The 8,644-nt window shown below is 38.0% G+C and overlaps 1 long non-coding RNA gene across 1 annotated transcript; it reads right to left on the bottom strand.

The window, feature by feature from the left end:
* Positions 1–2,444: 2,444 nt before the first annotated feature.
* LOC138342282 (uncharacterized) lies at positions 2,445–8,334 on the bottom strand. Its single transcript, XR_011215136.1, has 2 exons — positions 5,341–8,334; positions 2,445–2,691 (listed from the first exon to the last, which is right to left on the bottom strand). It is a non-coding gene; the product is annotated as an uncharacterized lncRNA (long non-coding RNA).
* Positions 8,335–8,644: the final 310 nt, after the last annotated feature.

Genomic DNA, 8,644 nt, shown 5'->3' with positions numbered 1-8,644 from the left:
AACGTATGGGTGGCCTTGTATTTGCAACTACAAATCCATTAAAATAAACCACAACCACTAGGTGAAATCACCATTAAAATGCATCTAATCCTATCAGCAAACAAGACCAACAATAATATCAACACATATTTGAAAAATCACACCCCAATAATGACGAGTTTTAGCCACACATCAAGAAATAATAAAATACACCTAAAATGATAAAGAAATAAAATGGGAATAATAAATTAAACCTTAATATAATAAAAGGAAGAAGAATGGAGAAAACCCTTCCAAAGCTTGATAGAAAATACCAAAAACCTAAGTTCTATAAGAGAAAATTGATAATAATATTCGGACTCTTAATAATAATAGCTAATGTTAGTATTATAGTTTTCATATTTAGTGATGGTGAATCCATTAGGTAAACTTAGTCCCGAATCACCGAGTGATTCGGCGATTCACCCTTCTTCTAATTCCTCTTTGCTGGTACTTTGCCTTCGTCGTCTATGTGTACATCGAAATTAGGTGGAATACTTCTGCTTCACAAAAATATTGGGCAAAGCGTTAAGTGCTCCTTTTCATCGCTTTTTGAATCCACTTCCTTCAGGCTTCATTTGTTGTAACAAAGGGTGAAATGTTTCTATTCGACAGATCGTCAAGCGTGCTTGGCGATGCTCAAGCTTCAACTTCAGCTCTTTTTCATCCTTTTTATTGCCATTATGCTCCAAAGTATTATAGCTTACAATAAAACTTCAAATACCTGAAACTCAAGAGTTTTCATCAAATATTGAGATAAATGAAAAACTGAGGATACTATTTACATCAAAATAATGCCCTAAAATGAGTCCAATTTGAGGACTCATCAACACCCCCAACTTAAACTTTTGCTTGTCCTAAAGTTAAATAGTTCAAATAAGGTGTCTCAAATAGTGCTACACAAGACTCAATAATGAACATACACAATAAGACTCAAATCAGTCATGTGTAGCTCAATTGTATAATCAAAGATTCAAGTTGTGACACACCATTACCAAAGATTCTCGTGCTCACAACACTTGTTACTCATGAAAGTTCAAGCTCACCAAAAGTATCTAAATGCCCTCACACAAAGAATAATTCAATATTCATAAACAAAGATGAATATATTGAAGATCAAATATCAGATGCAATGCTCACACTTACAGAGAGGAACACAATGCATGTTTTCACCCATCGATTTTCCCTTATTTCCCAATTGATCTTCGAACCGTCTTACGCAAGATCAAAAAGGTCTTTCTAAGGCTTGTAATGGGGCTGAGTGCAAATATTTAAAGTATTACTATTTTGTGTCAAAAGTTTTGATTTAGCACTATTTTTCATACATGTATGCAATGAACGATGTCAAAGGACTTGTACAATATTTTCGAGAGGTCAAGTACATTGTTTATCGAATCCAGAGTACCATAACATATAAGGGATACTTTGGGTCGTTAAAAGTTTAGTACCATAGCATAGGTTATGAAGTAGTACATAGGAATCCAAAAGTCTCAAAAAGCTACATCTAGTAGAGTCTTTATCATCGGTATGAGTCGCGACACATCTATGAGCGAGAGGCTATAGGACGATAGAGTTTCACTTTCTTCATCAATCTTGTGTGTACAACAGTAAGACTACAAGAATATTGGCCGCAAGAAGGTTGGAAGAAGGAGGAGTGCAAGAGGAAATTCCTCAAGGTGGACTAGCTCCATAAAGAGTTCAAGTTCCTCAAAATGCCCAAGTTCCTCCCCAAGGTGATCATGTCCCTATTAGAGGTGATGGTAATAAGGTTCCGGTGGTTCCCCCAGTTATGTATAATGGAGAGATCAGATAGGCTCTCCTTACTCTAGCCCGAGCTATGACTACACAAGTAAATAGAGACATCCGTCCTAGGGTGAATGCTTTTGGAGAGTAATATGACCTCTATATTGAGGGACTTTGTGAGGATGAATCCTCCTATATTTCTTGGTTCTAAGGTGGGAGAGAATCCCCAAGCCTTCTTGGATGAAGTGAATAAGATAGTGCATGCTATGGGAGTGACTTCTAAGAAGAAGGCGGAGTTAGCTTCGTACCAATTGAAAGATGTTGCTCAAGTTTGGTTCACTCAATGGAAGGATAGTAGGATGTTTGAATCGGGTCCCTTCGAGTAGGAAGAATTTAAGGAATCATTGTTCCAAAATTTCTTTCCCTGAGTGTTGAGCACTATTCCTTAAAGTTTATCCTATTGTCTAAGTATTCTTGTCATAACCGGAGTCTAGACCCCAGACGAGACCGGCATCGTTGACCTCTCAGAGGTCGCAAACAAGCCTACTTACGTCATCGTTACTTCATCTAGGTTAATTTTAGCAGAAAAATTTGAAATTTTTGTTTACTTATTTCATATGAAACATATTATAATTAACATAATAGGCGTTCACCATCAACCATCTAACATTAAGATCATCAAATGAAAGAAATAGTTCAATATTGCATTAAATGTAAACTTGCCAAAATGGCACCAATACAATGTCTGAAATAATATGAGAAAGAAACGCTAGTGGAAAATACTCCACTAGATAAAATCTACATATAATCTAGATTATAATAGAAGACATCCTCTAAAGCATGAGGGCCTATCAAATTCCGGATGAATGCTCCATGTCCGGATAGCTGCAGCGCCGTATCGTAAGCTCTAGCATCCGCTTGTGCCTGCACCTAAAAGTATAGAGTTGTAAGGGATTAGTACACACTTGTACTAAGTATGGTTATATAAAAGCACACATCAAGGACATGCATGAATACGAATAGCTCACTACTATCGATATGAATTATGGAAAGTCAAGTTAGTGGACTTGCCAAATCGGATTATAAAAGTCATGTCATGAGAGTAACATGCATTATCATACTTATCATTTTGCAAACAGCACATAACATATTGAACATATCATCTCACATAGTTCATATCATTCTTTCTTATGCCATGAGACCTTAGAATCATGGACTTGACATTAGGACTTCCCAAAATAAGAACTCAATACATGGGACCTCAACTAGGGAGCCTTCTTAAGCAAACACAGAGTTCATTCATTCTTACGTACTTAATTTTTCCTTCTGTCATATACTAGTGCAACAACCAGTCATACCTAGGATGTAATTTAAGACTCTCATCGGGTTCGTTGTGCAATGACCAATAATAACCTAGTGTCATTACTCAAGTCTAGCTCACCTCTTGATTATTCTATCCTAACAACTTTCGTATCGTTCATATCAATATGTGCATTCGTTGAGGCTGGCCTCATTCTCTCTTTTGGAACTTTACCCTTAGCCGACATAGATTATGTGAGCATCATGAAATCAGTGTCTGCCCCACATCGAAAAGAGGTGGAATCACCAACCAAAGTGATCCGAACATGCTAGCGTATATAGGGAGTCGAACCCTGCTAGATATCTATATTTACAGCATAGGTTCAAAGAATAGGACATATAAAGAGACTCATACCCGTCATGACGGAAAGTATCATCTCATGATATTTATGTGAACATCCACCCTTCCCGAAGGAAGGCATCACCACTCATAGATAGCCTATCAGTGCTTAATAAAAAGTTCTATTGCATTCAACTCATACATCATGGAAGTTGGCTTCTAGCATGAGGACATCATAGCTCATTATATGATTTCTCATCTCATAATTTGTATTAAGTATGTACTAACTTCAATACTTTCATTAGAGTGTTTATAGAGACTGGTCTCTTTATTAACTTTACACTCTCTTAGGTGAATATCTTTTGAGATTGATCTCATCTTTCACATTATCCTCTTATCATGTTGTCACCACATTCATTAGCTTTAGCACGTTTGCTCTTCATAATTACTCACCCCTTTTACTTGAATGTTCATTTCATGATATGTCAATGCACTTGTCCTCTAGTGTGTTTCATACTCTCACTTAACCCTTTTAGGGTTACATCATTTCATCACATACATCTTAGGTTCACTTACTTTTCAACGAATGCTAGACATATGAGTCTATACATACAAGCCATGAGGCTTCATTCATAGTTTATTTAAGTGATTCATATCTTCCTAAGATTATGTGATACAAGACTTATGCACCTTGTATGTATGACAAGATCTCGATTTCGATCTATGTAGGCGAGATTCTTTTGAACATTTATTTACGTACGACTTATGTGTCAATACGGAATTGGGAAAGGGAATCCAATTTCGAATCCCTTGGATAACACTTACATTTTTATTTATTTTCCCTTTTTCGTAATCTTCACCCTCGGCTTGGAGACCCGATTTTGAATCCCCTCACTAACATTGTTTTCTTTCCTTTTTCCTTTCCCTCACTTCACCTTAAATGGTTAGGTATTAGGGGACCCGGGATCGAACCCCCACAAGCATATTTCTTTATTTTTCTTTTTCCTTAAATCCTTTTGTGATGGCCTAGAGGATATGGGTTCGAATCCCACTCCTCTCATCTCATTATTTTTATTACTTTCTCCTTGTCTCCTCATTTTACCGAGAGGTCGTGGGATCAAATCCCACTCCTCCCATCCTTTTATTTATTTATTTATTTATTTTTAACTTTATCCTTATTCTCATGTTTGACCAAGAGGTTGTGGAGTCGAATCCCACTGCTCTAACTTTTTTTTTTAATTTTCAAGTATGAGAATCGGCTAAGGCACCCAATATTGATTCCCCTTAACCCCATATCCTTACTTACATTTTGTAAGTGATTTTAAAATAGTGAAGTCTAGGGTTCAATACCTAGTGACCTCACTTATTTTACATTCATTTTACATTGCATATTGTACAACTTTGCTTGGCTGAAACCAACCAACAAGGTGCTGGAAATTGGGTCACGTTTTTCAGCTCATTTTTATCAACAATTATACTTTAGTTCTTAGGTCATTTCGTGAATCTTTTAGTATGTTTTTCTAGGTGTAGTTTCATAGTTACATTTAGCTAAGAGTTTTCCACTCAAATCAGCCACTTTATACCTCATATGAACATCATGATTTATACAAGATTGTGCACGTTAAATACAACCATAAAACATGTCATTTTGAACTTCAAACCGAAAGTATATGTCACGGCTTGCACATTGCACACATATAATTTTTCACAAAATGTTGGAAGACATAAATTATTAGTCATACAATTAAAGAAAGTTTGGTGAACATATTCATCACAAACATCACATTACACGCCTAATATACCAGCAGACATACCAACCTAAGAACTTTGGGAGCTAGTGACACGGATCATGTAATGGGGAACAACCCTAGTTTTCGGAGTAGATTCATCTGAGACATAAGGGTCTCTTGGGAAAAGGACCAAGAGGAAGAAACCCATACCTGGTTTTATCTTTAAGCACCTTCAAAGTGCTGCCAAATCCAACAATATACCAACATCCCACCTTCCCCGATGAGAAATTACCTTTTGGCTTTACATTTTCAAATTATCTTGTCGATTGTTTTTTTTTAAGTTCTTCAAGTGTGAAGAAAATTTGGTTTTTGTTTTGTTTTCTGTTTTGTAACCATAAAGAGAGTGAAATTGTGAGAGAGTGTGTGAGGAGAGGGATATAAACGTGAAAGAGAGAGATGTGAGGTAGTGTTTCCTTAGAATTAGGAATTTTAGGCAAGATTTAGTCAAATTAGATTAAATAATAGTTAATAAATAATAATTAGTAATAAAAATCTGTTTTTCCTTTTTTTAAATCAGAATTCAAATATTAATTAATTAATTTAATTCACCAAATTAAATAATCGAATTAAATCATTGCTCCCACCTAGGTTCGAACCCAGGTGGAGCAAGATTTCACTCTAAGGCCAATTTTGGCCTATTCTACCCAAATTGCCCCTCCACCATATTAATTAAATAATTAATTAAATATTTAGGGTAATTGTGATGCTACCCTTAGCCTGGAAAAGACCATTTACCCCTATACCCTCCAAACCTAAGATTACCCCTTTTAATGTCCGGTTAAGACTTAACCGAGTAGATCTTCATATTCGGGTGCCCTACATGGCGGGACCCAACTTTTACTAGATCAACTAACTCACCAAGTTGGTTGGATTGGTTGTTGCAAGGATTCAAAGGTCTGGTTCTACGCGCTTCAATCCATGTGAACCCGATGTAATAGTAGGCATTCTAGACACATTAAGCATTACTTAGCATAGCCATTTTTTAGGGTTGTTACATTATCCCCCCCCCCCCTTAGGAACATTCGTCCCCGAATGATACTTCTTATTATCTAGCACAACGCCAGTCATATCATAACATAGGTATTATATAGAATCAAGCAACAACAACAAAGAACAGAGGAGATAAGGAAACTTAGACTTAACAGTAGGAAGTATAACTTCAAGAGCTGAAAATATAATGGTAGCGGGATATCATATTGGACTCGGCCTCCCATGTAGCACCCTCAACAAGATGATTCCTCCACAATACCTTCACTGTGACACTCTCTTTGTTCCTCATCCGCTTGATTTGTCTATCTATAATCTCAACAGGTACTTCCTCATAGGACAAGTCTTCATCAACCCCCAAACATTGAACTGGTAGAAGCGATGCTAGATCACCTAGGCACTTCTTTAACATAGAGACATGAAAGACTGGATGAACAAAAGCTAGTTCTGCAGGCAATGACAATTCATAGGCCACCCCACCCACACGTTGTAGGATCTCATATGGCCCAACATACCTCGGACTCAACTTCCCCTTCTTGCCAAACCTCAATTCCCCCTTCATAGGTGATATCTTTAAATAGACCTGGTCACCAACATCAAACTCTAAGGGCCGTTTTTTATTGTTTGCATAAGACTTCTGCCGACTGTAAGTAGTAGCCAACCTGTCCCTAATCACCCTGACCTTCTTTAAGTCCTCATGAATGAAATTTGGACCCAAAATGTATGACTCTCCAACCTCGAACAACCCTAATGGAGACCAACACCTCATACCAAATAGTGCCTCAAACTAAGCCATTCAAACGCTGGAATGATAGCTTTTATTATATGAGAACTCTGTCAAAGGCAGATGGTCGTCCCAACTATCTATGAAGTCAATCACACACGCTTTCGACATGTCCTCTAATGTCTAAATGGTGTGCTCTTCCTGCCCATCGGTCTGAGGATGAAAGGCAGTACTAACCTTGACATGCGCACGTAAGCTATCTGGAAAGATCTCCATAAATGTGAAGTGAACTAAGCTTCTCTAAATGATAGACAAAGGAATATCATGTCATCTCACAATCTCATCAATGTAGAGTCTCGCATAATCCTCAGCTCTGTAAGTACACTTCACAGGGATAAAGTGGGCAGACTTAGTCATCCTATCCACAATAACCCATATGGAGTCATATCATCTCCTACTCTTCGGAAGACCAACCGCGAAGTCCATATTGATGGCCTCTCATTTCCACGTCGAAACCTTGATAACCTTAGTAATACCACCAGGCTTAAGATGTTCTGCCTTTACCTGCTGACAATTAGCATACTTGGCCACTTATTCAGCAATGTCCTTCTTCATTCCATCCCACCAATAGATCTGTTTAAGATCATGATACATCTTGGTGGAACCTGGATGTATGGAATATCTGGAACCATGGGCCTCTCCAACAATCTTGGTCCGCAAATCATCCACATCTGGTATATACAGCCTATCCTGGTACCTAATTATGTTTTCACCTCCCAAAGAAAAAGACTCATTCATCTTAACGAACACTGAGTCCTTCAGCTCCATCAACACAGGATCAAGATGATGAACCTTCTTGACTTCAACTAATAAGGATGATTCAGAACTAGGATGAACTGAAACACCCCCACTAGTAAAGTAAACTAACCGCACACCCAGTCTGTCCAGTCTGTGTATATCTTTCACTAACTCCTTCTTCTCATCCTCAACGTGGATTGTACTTCCCATGCTCATCCTGCTCAAAGCATCAGCTACAACATTAGCCTTACCTTGATGGTAGTGGACATTCTTGTCATAGTCCATCAACAGATCCAACCACCTCCACTAACGTAGATTTAACTCCGTTTGTCTGAACACGTACTGGAGCTGGTATGTTAACACATCCACATGCACTCCATACAAGTAGTGCCTCCAAAATTTCAGTGCAAACACCACAGCTTCCAACTCTAGGTCATGAGTAGGATAATTCTTTTCATGAACCTTGAGCATTCTGGACGCATAAGTTATCACCTTACAACACTGCATAAGAACACAACCCAAACCAACCCTAGATGCATCATAATAAACAGTTTAATTCTCACCACACTTAGGCAAAGTAAGCACCGGGGCTGAAGTGAGTTTGTCCTTGAGATCTAGGAAACTCTTCTCGCAAGTCTCCGCCCATGCAAACTTGAATTTTTTCTTCGTCAAAGTTGTGAGTGGGGTAGCAATGGAAGAAAAACCCTCCACAAACTTGTGATAATAACCAGCCAATCCCAAGAAGCTACGGATATCTACGGGAGTAAGAGGTTTTGGCCAGTGCTTAATAGACTCAGTCTTCCTGTGGTGTACCTCCACACCTTTGGACACAACATGACCCAGGAAGGTCACTGATCTAAGACAGAATTCACACTTTCTGAATTTGGCGTACAACTGATGTTGTCTAAGTACCTGCAAGTTTAGTATCAAATGTTGTTCATGCTC

This window comes from Solanum lycopersicum, chromosome 2 (genome assembly GCF_036512215.1).
Source record: "Solanum lycopersicum chromosome 2, SLM_r2.1".
In the NCBI taxonomy this organism is placed as follows: Eukaryota; Viridiplantae; Streptophyta; class Magnoliopsida; order Solanales; family Solanaceae; genus Solanum; species Solanum lycopersicum.
The sequence above is the reverse complement of the archived record's forward strand: the minus strand, read 5'-3'. Positions and strand labels throughout refer to the sequence as shown.